Source organism: Gymnoscopelus braueri (genome assembly GCF_963280865.1).
Source record: "Gymnoscopelus braueri genome assembly, chromosome: 2".
NCBI lineage: Eukaryota > Metazoa > Chordata > Actinopteri > Myctophiformes > Myctophidae > Gymnoscopelus > Gymnoscopelus braueri.
This window is the reverse complement of record NC_137604.1, coordinates 36,513,413-36,528,412: the sequence shown is the minus strand read 5'-3', so window position 1 is coordinate 36,528,412 and position 15,000 is coordinate 36,513,413. Positions and strand designations below refer to the sequence as shown.

Here is a 15,000-nt window from a genome sequence, read left to right as displayed (position 1 = left end):
GCATCTCTCCAATAACGCCTGTTGAAGTTTTGCTTAATTGTTCAACCACCATGATCGTTAAGACGCTGAATATATTTGACTGGGTCGTTCACACTTGCTGTGCGTTGATGGCTTGTTAACGACCGTCATTGATTCTAAATAGACAAGGTGTTACTTGATTTGAATTCTTTGTATCCTTTGAAATGGAGAGGGTTCATTGACCACTGTTCTGCTGTACTAAAAAGGTATATAAAAAACGGACTATTTTATCAATTCAAAATTGCATGACCCTCCCTTGGATTCAAAGTAAAATTAGCTGACCCTCCCTTGGACCAAAATTAGAAAGGCATGACCCTCCCCTATTTTCCTCCATGCCCCCCCTTATGTAAATTTCGACTGGTCCCTAACCAAATGGACCCATGAGGGTTCATCAACACTTCTCTGAGTCACAAGTGGATAAAAGAACACTGAGGATTTTACTGTGTGTGTGTGTGAGCGAAAGTAGGAAGTAGATGACTGAAGACCTGGGACTGAGCAGCCGCACAAGGCCAGCTCGGCAGAACAATCAACCCATTGTGGACAGCCCATACGCTGGGTAACTGCCCTGGTTCTCCCCCCTCCAGGGTTCCATCCTGACACAGCTCCAGGTGAACAGCTCCAGCTAACCTGCTCCACCACACAAGCCCAAAACGGGATGCCTGGCTGAGAATGGCCGCGGGCGGACCCTGAGAGGAGCTCGCTCCTCTGATGGGACATTTATTGGGTACTTTCCCCACCACGAGGAGAGAGGTAGCATGTAATGGAAGAAGGGGATTGGTCTGAAAATCTCTTCATTTTGCTTCACATTCTCCCTGGGTGGGTCATAAACACACACACACTCTCGCTCTCTTTTTTCCTCTCCTCTCCTCTTTAGAACATTCTGTCCATTTTTCCAGCTGCTGCTGCCTGGGTTGTCTGCTGTCCAGCTGGCGAGCCGAGGGCAGCTGTGTGCAGCGGTTTAACACTCACACACACGATGCACATGTGTACACACACGTGTATGTACTGTATGTACTGTATGTACTGTATACAAATTCAAGGAAAAGCCTGAATAAGTGATTGGAGAAACATAACGAATGTATCTGCTTCCATACAGGTGTACTATCCAATCAAGCAATTAATATCCAAACATGCTCTGTAGCATGTAGAAAAATGCTGAACAGGCCTGACCTTGATGATAAGAGAACATATATCTAATTGATTATGAAAGAGTGTGTTATATTGGGGCACAAATGGCAGAAGTTTCAGACACAAAGACGGCTCAACTGGCTAGTGTTTCGAAAGGAACAGTGACTGAAGAGACAACTGCATTTTGGTCTATGGGAAAGACATCAGTAGCTAAAAATTGTGGTCGAAAAACTCACATTCGATGACTATGATGCTCGTGTATTAGTATGACGAGGACGGTTTCATCGGTATGCCAAATTAGGGATTTTTTTTATGTGAGAATGGTGTTCCATCCCTTCAGTAGAGTTCCAGAGACTTGTAGAATCCATTCCAAGGTGTACTGAGGCGGTTCTGGTGGCTTGTGGTGGCAATATGCTTATTTCCTTTGTCACCCATCTATACTGTACATGATACAGGTACAGTATACGCATATCTGCATGATGATGACATACGTGCTAATGTATGCACTTACGGCACGCATACACATGCCGTAAAAATGCCTTTGATACAAGGCCCAAAAATCCAATAACATGGAACAGCCCACGTAGGTCACTCTGGTTAAGCAGCAATGTCAACACTTTGAAAGGGAGACTGAATCCCATTTATCCTTACTTAATCTATGGGTCGGAACCCAAAATATATGCCTCCACTGGACGCACATTGCATGCATTTAACAGACACTCTTAGCCAAAGAGACTTATAACAAGGGCAACTGTAGAATAGTTTTCAATTTCAACATGACCAAGCAGACAGTAGCAGCCAGTGCGAATAGTGCTTAGACAATGCCTCTGAGGATTAGATAAGGACAATGTCTCAAGAGCTAAGAAAAGAGGTACTGTAGAAGGATTTCTTTTCAGATCTCCAATAGATCTGAAAGACCAAGGTTTCTAATTATGATGTTCTAAAAAGGCACTTTAATCTGTCTGGTTAAGGTGCAGCAGCACCTTGGAGGACAAGCCGTGGCATATTTCACTCTCCCATGTCTCGCCTGAACAAAGAGGACAGACATGTATTGAAGACAGAGCGCTGAAATTCGCATTCACACATGCAATTAATAAGTAATAAGTATAAGTAATAAGTCCTTTTTGCATGTAATTGCAGAGAAGCAAATTTAATAATCACTCTAATTATCACGCCAATGACTCTCTCTTTGGGTGAGGGTGAGGTGGAGGTTTATGAGGGTGAGGAGAGGGGAGAGCCTGGCACACGTGCACACTGTCCTGCTCTCTCTCACAGCCTCTCTCTCACTAGCACAGTGATGCCCAGACTTCCAGCATTTAACATGGGAGGCAGCCACACACCAAACACGATTCTTCTAATTACATTGTTCACTGTTCATTCACACAAGTTATTTAAAAGAATGGTGAAAGAAATATAACTTTAACTAACAATTTTTATATTGTCAAAACAATTTTATGAATATGACTGAGAATCAACTATTTATTTATTCAAAAATAGTCCAGAAAATAACACTCTTTGGAAAACTATAGGGCTTTGAATGAATGAATGAATGAATGAATCTTTATTTTGAACATGTTAAAAACAAAAAATAAAATAAATGCAATAAATTGCAATACAGCCTCTCAGGCAACAACAAAACTATAATTTTACATGTTCAAAAAGGAGTAGGTTGAAGTATAACACTTATTTGATCCTACCCCTTCTTTCCGCTTCCTTCAGTGTCATCACATTCTTTATCATATACCCACATGGTATACCCTTAACTAAACCAATTATTTCAAATTAAATAAAGTAATCAATATAAATATATATACACATATCAATATACATATATATTGTGACGTTGCGGGGTAGCTAGAAAGACGAGGCGAGGAGACGATGTGCAAGTTGCCAGCTCATAACACACTGAGCCCAGATTTATTCCCTTGCTTCTGCAGCACAAAGCTAACCCGAGGTTGAGGGTCACTGGACATAAAACAATAAAGAGGGTGGCTAGCCCAAGGCTAATAATAATGAGGACGTGTGCTGTCTCTCAGTCTCTCAGTTCCGCCTTCAGCACCCCAGAGCAGCCAACTTAACTAACTCTTTCTCCCTCCCCGGCACACATGTAGCCAATACCCAAATCAGTGACACCTCCCTCAATCAAAGTAACAGGACACACATGTGTAATAGTACCCCAGCGTTACACTGCCCCCCCCTTTCAAAAATCCTCGTCCTCGAGGATCTAACTAATTTCAGTCCAAGAAACGCTGGGGAATCCTCCGTTGACGCCTGGGCCGCTGGCTTCCCCTTGCCTCTTCATCCCCGAAATCCTGCGTGGGAACAACCGCTCCCAGCGGTGTGACTAGCACCTCCAACTGCTGCCGTCCAGATGAACGCTGCGGCCCCCTTGGAGAGTGCGGGGAGGATGGGGCTCCCTCTCCAGGACGTGAAGATGAACGCTGTGAGCTCACAGCAGATTGCGGTGAGGAAAGAGCTCCATCTTCAGGCCGTGCCTGAACAGCCGGAGTGGTGCGGCGAGCCTGACTGTAGTTTGGTTGACTCGCACCTCTGTAGGGCGCCAAGCGGTCCCGGTGCAGCACCACCACTCTCCCCCGTCCCGCCAGCTTCACCCTATAGACCACCTCACCCACCCGCTCCAACACACGGCAGGGCCCAATCCACTTACTCTGCAGCTTAGGAGACTTCCCAACGGTTCGTTTTGGCGCATAGACCCAGACCAAGTCTTCCGTGTCGAAGTGAGCCCCCTTTGTGTGCTGGTCATACGCCCTCTTCTGCCGTGCCCCCGCAGTCTCAGCCCTCCCCCTTGCAAACTCATGCGCCACATCAATTCTCTGCCTGAGCAGGGTAGCATAATCCAAACCAGCCGGCACCGGGTGAGTGTCGGGAGGCACGCCGTACGCCAGAGCGGTCGGAGTCCGGAGCTCTCTGCCGAACATCAGCAGGGCTGGTGTGCATCCAGTTGTCTCCTGCGTCGCAGAACGGCAGGCCATCAGAATTAACGGCAAATGTTGATCCCAGTCCTTCTGGTCCTTGTCTACCACCAGGGCCAGCTGTACCCCCAGTGTGCGGTTAAAGTTCTCCACAAGCCCGTCACTTTGCGGGTGGAGAGGCGTCGTCCGAGTCTTACGGATCCCGAGCTGCCCGCACATCTCCGCGAACAGCCGGGCCTCAAAATTTCTCCCCTGGTCAGAGTGCAGCTCCGCAGGGACCCCGAAATGACTGAACATCCCCTCAATTAACACCTCACACACGGTCGCCGCCTCCTGATCAGGAACGGCCAACAGCCTCTGGCCATTTGGTGAAGTAGTCCATAGCCACCACCACGAAGCGGTTGCCACGCCGCGAGCGGGGAAAGGGCCCTAGTATGTCAACAGCCACCCTGTCCATGGGTGCCCCAACCCGGTATTGTTGCAGTGGCGCTCTACTCTGGCCTGTGGGACCTTTGCGGGCTATACAGGGATCACACCTCCGGCAAAAGGCTTCAACATCACGCCTCACGGTGCTCCAATAGAACCCCTCTCGCACCCTATTCAGTGTCTTGTTCATGCCAAAGTGCCCCACCCCCGGCTGGCCATGATGGAAGCTTAGCACCTCTTCCTGTCGGCTCTTTGGCACAACCACCTGCCACCTCTCTCTCCCCGACGCCGGCTCCTTCCAACGTCTACAGAGCACACCATCGTGAAGTGCCAGGCCCTCCCCCTGCGACCACAGGCCTCTCAAGGACGGACCAGCAGCCGCAATCTCCGACCACTCCGGCCACCGGTCAGCACCCAGCCAGCCCAACACCTCACACAACTCAGGGTCTCCCTGCTGCTCCTCAGCCCAGTCCATTGTGTCATCCAACCTCAGGGCCATACACCTCTCAGCCTGGTCCGTCATCGCTGCCGTATCCCTTGCTTCGGCACGGTCGCATTGTGCACATTCCATCCCACATGGCCGCCTGGAGAGCCCATCAGCATTTGTATGACAACCCCCTTGTCTGTGCACCACAGAGAAGTCATACTCCTGCAGTTTCTCCAACCATCTCGCCACCTGCCCCTCTGGTTCTTTGAAAGACATCAACCATCTGAGAGAGGCATGATCTGTTCGGATGAGGAACTTCACCCCACACAGGTAGTGCCTGAAGTGGTGCACAGACTCCACCACCGCCAGCAGTTCTCTTCGAGTTACACAATAGTTGCGTTCCGGTCTCGTGAATGCCTTGCTGTAATAAGCAATGACCTGCTCGCCTTTTTCCGTGACCTGGGCCAGGACCGCCCCCAGAGCATCATTGCTTGCATCCGTGTCCAACACGTATTGCCCATCTGGATCCGGGGCTGTCAAAACAGGGGACCGACACAGGGCCTCTTTCAGTGCATCAAATGCTTGCTGCTGTTCAGGCCCCCATACAAACTTCACATTGTTACATGTCAGCCGGTTCAAAGGAGCAGCCACCGTCGAGAACATGGCAATGAAGCGACGATAATACGACGCTAAACCCAGGAATGAGCGTAACTCAGAAGTATTCTTCGGAACCGGCCAGTCTCGGACTGCGGCAACCTTCCTCTCCTCCGTGTCTACCTCCTGCCCACTCACTTTGTGCCCCAGGAAAATCAGTTCCCTCTGCATCAACCTGCATTTTTCCGGGTTCAACTTCAGCCCTGCTTCCCGGAACTTGGAGAGGGTCAATCGAAGGGCCTGTAAGGCAGTGTCGAAATCCGGACCATGGATCAGCACGTCATCGAGATAGACCTGCTTGTTCTGTGACGGAACGCCTGTGAGCACCCTCTCCATGAGCCTTTCGAATGTGGCCGGGGCGTTACATAATCCGAAAGGCATGACCGTGAACTGCCACAATCCAGAGCCTGTCGTGAAGGCCGTCTTAGGGCGGTCTTTTGGCGACAGCGGGACCTGCCAATACCCACTCCTCAAATCCAGCGAGGAGAACCAGGCCGAACCTCTGATCCCATCCAGCGCATCATTGACTCGGGGCAGGGGATACCGGTCCTTCACCGTTATCTCATTCAGTGGTCTGAAGTCGACACAAAACCGCCACCCAGAATTAGCTTTCTTTGGCACCATGACCACAGGTGACACCCATGAACTGCTTGAGGGTTCAATCACTCCCGCTGCCAACATCTCTTCCACACATCGCTCAGCGGCTTCCTGCTTCTTCAGTGGAATGCGCCGTGGTCGCTGACGAATGGGGTGTTCCGTGCCTGTGTCGATTTCATGCCGGACCAAATGGGTCCTTCCCAGGTCAGTGGGTGAAGTAGCAAAGACTGACCGGAACTCACACAGCACATCCCATAACTGCTGCTGCTGTTCCTCTGACATCCCCTCTCTATTTTCATCCAGTACCATCTCAATAACTTCCCCAGGGGAAGGTGGCTGCTGAGGAACACCATGAACCTCCCCACCACTCACTGCCGTATTGTTGATCGCAGGCTCCGTGGTCAGGCATTGCAGAAGGTCCGGGCTTGAACCTTGCGGCAGGTGTACCCGCAAAGGAATGGCGTCCGTTGAGACGGGAGAAGCCTCTGATTGTTCCCCCTCTCGGACAATCTCCACACCCGTCAAACTTGCTGTAGTGTCGGTGGCAGTCAGTGTTCTTCGCGATACGCAGGGCACCTGAACAGTTTCAACCCCTATCAGGGGCAGAGGGAGACCACCCATGAACGACACCCTGCTCTGCCCCACATCCAATACTGCATTAGTGTCTTGCATGAAGTCAAAACCCAGCAGGCACTCCTCATGAATATCAGCCACCCACACCGTGTAAGGGAAAGTCTGCTCCCCCAACTGGATGTTGACTTCACAATGGCCCAGCATTGCTGCTCTATCCCCGGTCACCGTGATGAGAGGCTGCACCGTAGAACACCACTGGAAGTTCTCTGGGAACATGTCCGGGCGCACGATTGTCACTGAGGAACCTGAATCAACCAGTGCACATATCGACTTTCCATTTATCAGGGACAGCACCCTGGACACTTTGAGCCCTGACTGCGAGTGCACAGAACCCATCACCCCGACACAGTTATTCATAGCTGGCGAATCTACGGAAGGTGAACGGCCAGGAGCGGAGTAACCTTCCTCACCTCCGCTCCCCACCCCGTTTCCCGGCGGCTGGCGCTGGGCAGGCGGCATAGGATTAGAGGGTCCCGGGCAATTATACTGAATGTGGCCCATCTGGCCACACCTCCAACAGACCTGAGACTGCAGGTCCTGTGACCCCCTGACATACTGAGGCCTAGGCGGAGGCCTAGCCGCGTCCCGCCGCGGAAGGGAATCAAAGGGACGCGAAGGCCCCGAATGCCGACCCTCCGTAAAGATCTGCTCTACCTCTTGTGCACGCTCCAGCGCATCTTCCCAAGATTCGGGGTTACTGAGCCGGACCTGCTCTCTCAGCTTGTCAGGCCTCAGCCCGCTGACGAACGCCTCCTTTGCAAGGATAAACCTCTGTTCCTCACTGAACTCTGGAAACGCTTTACGGGCCAGGTGGCGTAGCCCAGCTGCATAAACACCCAGCTTCTCTCCGTCCCTGCGCGTTCTCTCATTAAACATTTGCCTGGCTGTCGACTTATTTGTTGGATCACCAAACTGCCTTTCTATGGCCCCCGCTATAGCCTGGGGGTCAGCCATGTCACTCTCAGAAAGGTCCAACAAAACCCTTCTAGCCGCCCCCTCCAGGGCCGCGGCCAACTGGACCGCCTTCTCCATCTTGTCCCACTGGTTGGCTCTGGCTATCAACTGGAACTGAGCCCAATATGTCTCCCAATCAGTAGAGCCATCATAACGCCCTGTTTTAACCCGGTCTCTCCTCTGTGGAGCTGCCGCTGTAGTATTTGGGGAGGCACTAGCTATAGCCGCATTGAAGGCTTGAGTGAGAGCAGCAGTCAACAATACTGTAGGGTCAGGAAGGGGCCTCTGACCAGAGTGCAGGGAGCTGCCTGGGGCCCCGTTACCACGGTTCATCAAGGGAGTGTAGTAAGCATGCTGAGATACATTTCCCCCCCCTTTGCTCACATTAAGTGCCGGTGAGCTCATGTAATTATCAGAGTCACTTGCTAACCCAACATCATCTCTTTGTGTACTTGACCCATCAGGCTGGCTGGTAGAAGACACAGGGTTCATAATGTTAGCCAATCTATCTGGGGCCATAAAGTCATCCTGTTTATCTGTCAAACTCAGAACCTCCAGCTCTGGAATAGCATCCCCCCAGCTAGCTCCCACAGCCAGTGCATAATCACAAACATCTTGAGGTAAATTACCACATTTAGCATGCAAGCCAGCTGTTTTTAACTGTGAGTGGATAATATTTTCTTGACCCGGAAGTGAAACATCGTCAATATTCTGTTGTGGGGGTTGCTTAGCAACGAGCTCACGTGACTTGTCAGCAGAGCTCTCGGGCTTCTGCCCCATCATAGCAGCGTAGCGTGACTGCAGCCACTGTCCAAACAGTTCCTTCTCCATTTCAGGCGTGCATATTGACGTACGGTCCGGATAATCAATCGACCCCCCTCCTACCTCGCTCCGCCGGACCTCCGGTCCACTTGGGCGTCCCTCCATTTCCAACGGAGTTATATTCGAGCGTGCCCCGCTGACTTTCGGTCTCACCGACGGAGGGGGGGTTAGCATATCACGTAGCATTCTTCTTTTCTCCATCGCTGTCGTTTAGCCACCGCAGATTAGTGGGAAATCCAACACTTCAGACACCAATGTGACGTTGCGGGGTAGCTAGAAAGACGAGGCGAGGAGACGATGTGCAAGTTGCCAGCTCATAACACACTGAGCCCAGATTTATTCCCTTGCTTCTGCAGCACAAAGCTAACCCGAGGTTGAGGGTCACTGGACATAAAACAATAAAGAGGGTGGCTAGCCCAAGGCTAATAATAATGAGGACGTGTGCTGTCTCTCAGTCTCTCAGTTCCGCCTTCAGCACCCCAGAGCAGCCAACTTAACTAACTCTTTCTCCCTCCCCGGCACACATGTAGCCAATACCCAAATCAGTGACACCTCCCTCAATCAAAGTAACAGGACACACATGTGTAATAGTACCCCAGCGTTACAATATATAAACATATATATATACACATACATACACATAAACAAGTATTTACACATTCTATAATTATTATCTACATATATCATCATCAATACAATTGTCTTAGTAACCTATAGATTATTACTGTATTCTTCCTCCCTATACCTCATAATAATACATTATTTATATCTTTTTTTAAACCGGATCACATTTGAACATTGCTTGAGTTCCACATTCATACTGTTCCATAGCTTAACACCACATATAGATATACAGAACGATTTTAATGTGGTCCGAGCACCTTGAGTTTTGAAATTTAACTCCCCCCTTAAATTATAGCCCCCCTCTCTATCAGAGAACATCACCTGGATATTACCAGGGAGCTGATTATTCCTAGCTTTGTACATTATAAGGGCAGTTTTATGTTCTATAATATCCCTACATTTTAAGAGATTTGAATTTAAGAATAATACTTAATTTTTCTTTTGCAAAGTGCCAAATGTAGGTAGGTCCCTAATTAAAGAGGTGGTGCCATGGTTTTGCACTTTTTCTGTTTTTCATGTGTCTATGAGGTTGATAGAACTTCATTAAGCCCCCTGTTGGTGTTTTTATGGTGTTTTATGTCTTCTTTGACTATTTTGAGTTTCTACCTGGAGGCTGAAACCTTGAGGGTCAAACGTGCCAATAGAAAAACAGCGCTTTAGTGACATAGTAAAAACATACCCTCCCCCTCATTATCATAACACAACAGGTGTGGGCATGAGGAGGAGGAGGGACTAGGACAGGTGGGTGGTGCTAAGGTGGTGAGCTGCTAAGGTGAGAACCAGGTATACTTAATGAACTGGAGACGTGTCCACATAAAAACATAATTTTAACCATTTCTGTACACTTTTTTGAAAAAAATCTTCCTCCAAGTATAACCATAATACCTGATGATTATGTTTTAGGGGGGGGGGGGGAATCACTGAAAATCACTGAAAATCACGGCACCCCGTCTTTAAAGCTGCATTGCTCAATATTTTTGATAGTCACACAGCCTGAGAAGGTTAAAACATATTTGAGACATAATGCTACTGAATACGTGCATGCACCCCCTCTGTCCATGTTGTGTTTTATTGCATCCTTTCTAAAGCATGATGACTCTAAGCTCCTCCTAAATGGGCATTCACACCAGACGCAATGCTGGTGAAAGTTACAGGAGTGTATATGATGTGTGATATGCAATGTAAGCTTACCATAAACACAATAATCATTGTTTTTCTATCAATTAATCAACCTGTGATCCCTTCAATTCAAGGAGAATTAAAAAAGTTCTCGCATGCCTTCATGGTGAATGAAGAATCCACAAATGGAATAAATACTTGATAAATTGTAGTTAACCCATTTAGACCTGAGGCCGATTCTAAAAAACGCCTTCTAAATCCTGACCTAAGATTTCTGAAAAACAAATATTTATTTATTCAAAAAAATAAAATAAATGTAAGTTGCTATATGCTGTTCATAGCAAAAACTACCCCAAAAGGGGTTCCCGGATTGAAAGGTATAATTACGTATAGGGGTTCCCAGTCTAAATGGGTTAATAGGAGACAAAGTTTGATAGCAAAACTATATCAAATAAATTGGTTTACAAACTCTCACACTATAACTCTTATGGTGCGTTCACACGGGCAGTTAAAACGATACAGGCTACCATTAATTTTCAATGGAAGCCCCAGCGAAATGAAGATACAAAGATACATCCAACGTTTGTAGCTGTAGCTCTAGCGACAAAGATACAAAGCTACAAAGCTACAAATTCAAGTTGAGCAGGGTTCAACTTCCAGATACAAAGATAAAAAACTACAACTGTAGCTCCGATGTCCGCACGTTTGATTGCGTCAACGACCGCGTTGAGCAACACAGATACAAAGTGACACAGCGACAAATATGCTGTGGATTTTTGGATCTTTGTATCCACACCATTGAACACACCATTACAGTATACCGGTAATCCAAGTGTCATGTATCCAGTCATATGCACAGTACTTCCAAAACACACACATTTTCAGTCAAACTTTTTAAAACAATGCCAGATAAATAGTCTCATGCACAAACATGGAGCACGTTCCTCGTGAGGTCTGCATTCTGAGGTCTGAGTTCTCATTTTGTAATCAGGTGCATCCGCTGATCTGAGTATGATTAGTGCATTACAGTAGTCAATTTGTTTATTCTTAAAGACATGTACAATAGTCTCTCCAAACCCACTCGTTCAGTACAGTTCATCGTTGCAGGCCACTTGCCACTGACCATATGCACACGGTCACGGTGGTCACTTTGCTCAAAATGTGAATAAGGTCAATTAGCATCTACATTGGCCCACTTTATTTGCCAATATGAGAACACGCGCGCGCGCGTGCGTGTGCGCGCACACGCACGCACGCACGCACGCACGCACCCACACACACACACACACACACACACACACACACATACACACACACACACACACAAAAACACACACACAAAAACACACGGTCACGGTGGTCACTTTGCTGAAAATGTGAATAAGGTCAATTAGCATCTACATTGGCCCACTTTATTTGCCAATATGAGAACACGCGCGTGCGTGCGTGGGCGCGCACACACGCACACACTCACGCACGCACACACACACACACACACACACACACACACACACACACACACACACACACACACACACACACACACACACACACACACACACACACACACACACACACACACACACACACACACACACACACACACTCACAAAAACACACACACAAAAACACACGGTCACAGTGGTCACTTTGCTCAAAATGTGAATAAGGTCAATTAGCATCTACATTGGCCCACTTTATTTGCCAATATGAGAACACGCGCGTGCGCGCGTGGGCACGCACACACTCACACACACTCACACACACACACACACACACACACACACACACACACACACACACACACACACACACACACACACTCACACACACAATACTATTTCTTTCTCTGTACACATGCCATTTTAGCAAAAAGGATTATGCCAGAATGATTGGATTGGCAACATGTTATGTGTTCCAACTGTAATGACTACTAATAACCTACTGTAATAGTTTTGATTACAACTGCAATTATTTCAAAGAGCTCCATGGGTATTGTTTTTTTTTTGTATGGGATGGGGGATGGCTGATTGAAGTAGTCTGACCTGGCCTAATCTCTCAAGAACAGATTCTGCTCTGCGCTTGAATTTGTCGGTAGCCGTGTTGACAACCCGTGCACATTGGCTACAAGTGGGCGTGCCATCAAATCAGGAAGCAGGCCGCGCTTTACCCAATCAAATGTAGTGGGCGGGATTTACGTGTGTGCCGTTCGTTCCCCACTGGAAACAAACCGAAACTCATTTAACAATAGCGCCCTCGAAGCCGACAAAACCACAGAAAGTTAGTAACATTTTAAATTGCTCTTTCATCATAGAAACAAGTGGGCTTATAAACAAAACGATCCATGTTCTTTGGGAGAAATGGTGTAAGTGTTCCGTGGAGAAATATTGTTAGTGGGAATGAAAACATAGTCGCACCACCGGAAGTGAAAGGCTGAAGGCAGACCAAAACCCCGGTTTCCCTGAGCACAGGTCGTCCATTCAGCTCCGCCCGAGCCAAATGAATAAGTAGAAATCCTTTGTGCTTTTGAATTAGTGAAACTGGTTGCATCCTTGTGTTGCAATAAGCTGCAGCTGTTGAGGCCGTGCTCAAACGGACGGACGGACGGACGGACGGACGGACGGACCCACACACACGGTCAAGTGTAGGAGTGGCTGGCACCACTCAAAAACAGCAGAGGGTGCTGTTTGCCCTTTTTTTTGGCGATGGGTTCCCAGTTTGGACCTGGCCTGAGTCTAACTAATTGGGCTAATTGGAGTTAGGCACTGTGAGTCCAATTAGTTTGACTCAGGCCAGGTGAGACTATTCAATCAACCATCACCCATCACACAGTTTTTGCTCAAGTCAGACCACTTGGGCAGCAATCAGCTGAGTGAAGCTGAAAACTGAATTTCCCTCTTAGGTTCAAATAGGTTATTATTATTATTATTATTATTATTATTATTATTATTATTATTATTATTATTATTATTATTATTACTGGTATCATTTGCTGATCCTTCTTTTTCTGGCAGCCATCGATCACAACTGGCCACTAGCATCATCCTCACATTAGTCATATGATAGTTGCTCTACTATCCTGTAGGCCTTTCTATAATGTGCTGCACATGAGCTCGACAAAATATAAATAGACACAAATGTACTTGCATTATGTAAAGAATTATGCACAAAATATGTTCCCAATTATTCTAATGAAGGCTCTGTTCCATTTAGTGTAGCACAGTGGTTCTCAAACCTTTTAATTTCAAGGACCCCCATAACTCTCAAGAGTTATGGGGGATTTGGAACCCCCTCAAGGAACCATGAGGGTACCTGGTCCACACTTTAAGAACCACTGGTGTAGCATAGTGTATCCAATTAGCCAACATGCACAATATCAGCACCCTGACTCTGTTTGACCTGAATGGAACAGAGCCTTCATTAGTATCATTGGTAAGAAGAGGCCCAATTTCTTTCCAATATGGTTGCTGTGCATAGAACCTATTGTAGTTGAAATAGAGCCAGTGATGCTTGTAGTCCAATTTAGACAGATGATCAATCATAATTTCCATCCCAACATAAAATCAATACTTGGAACTATAGTGCTTATTAGATGTTACCTGATGTAAAACTATTTATTTTACCTGCAGGGGTCTCCTACTTTAGAAGGAATGGATAGATATCCCTGAGCTGTTGGGCTTGTTTACATTTCTGTCAGCCATCTTGGATGTTGACAAAATGATGTTGCAGTTACAACACCTGGCCACTGAATAGCAGTGTTGGGGTGACGCTCTAGCATCCACTGTAGAGGCTAATATGCAACTCTGACATCAAAACCTATTCTTATAATAGAAAATGACATTTTAATAGCTGTCCACTGTAGTGACCAGTATGCGAGAAAGGGTAAAAGAGTATGGACAACTATGTGGAAATTATGGAAATGTGGACATTTACAGTATGTTAGTTCCATCCAGCTGTTCTCATATGAATGAAAACGATTCTAACGGTTATGCAAAATTATTGTGACAGGCCTACCAATGTGATACGTACAGTACATGAGCAAAGGAACTGCAGCCACAACACTGTGTGACCAAATTCTGAAAACATTTTGAGATTATCTCTGGAGATGACCTCATGTCCATGAGTCAACCCCACTTTAAAATGTATCTCTGTGGCATTATTCTGACATCATTCCCCATGTATCAGACCAGGGCTTGTGGTTATACCACAAGCAAGCCGAGCATTAATACAATATTACTGATGTACCCAACACAGCCACATGGATTATCAACAGCAACCACAAAGGTCACTTTAATTATGTGATTTTGAAGTGAGCGGTTTACAGTCATTCACTTTCTCTTTCTATAACAAATAAACACAGTCAATTATGTTGGCAGTCGTTCTTTCAGGAAATCAGCCAGTCAGTCAGTCAGTCAGTCAGTCAGTCAGGCAGTCAGTCAGTCAGTCAGTCAGTCAGTCAGTCAGTCAGTCACAAACAAAAACATAATTAGCCTAAGACAGAACATCACAAAGGTCACTTTAATTATGTGATTTTGAAGTGAGCGGTTTACAGTCATTCACTTTCTCTTTCTATAACAAATAAACATAGTCAATTATGTTGGCAGTCGTTCTTTCAGGAAATCAGCCAGTCAGTCAGTCAGTCAGTCAGTCACAAACAAAAACATA

General features: G+C 47.0%; 1 protein-coding gene across 1 annotated transcript in view; it reads right to left on the bottom strand.

Moving 5' to 3' along the window:
- The window catches only part of pkd1a (polycystic kidney disease 1a), a 133,174-nt gene that overhangs the window by 108,655 nt on the left and 9,519 nt on the right, over window positions 1-15,000 (bottom strand). The gene's annotated exons all lie outside the window — the stretch shown is intronic.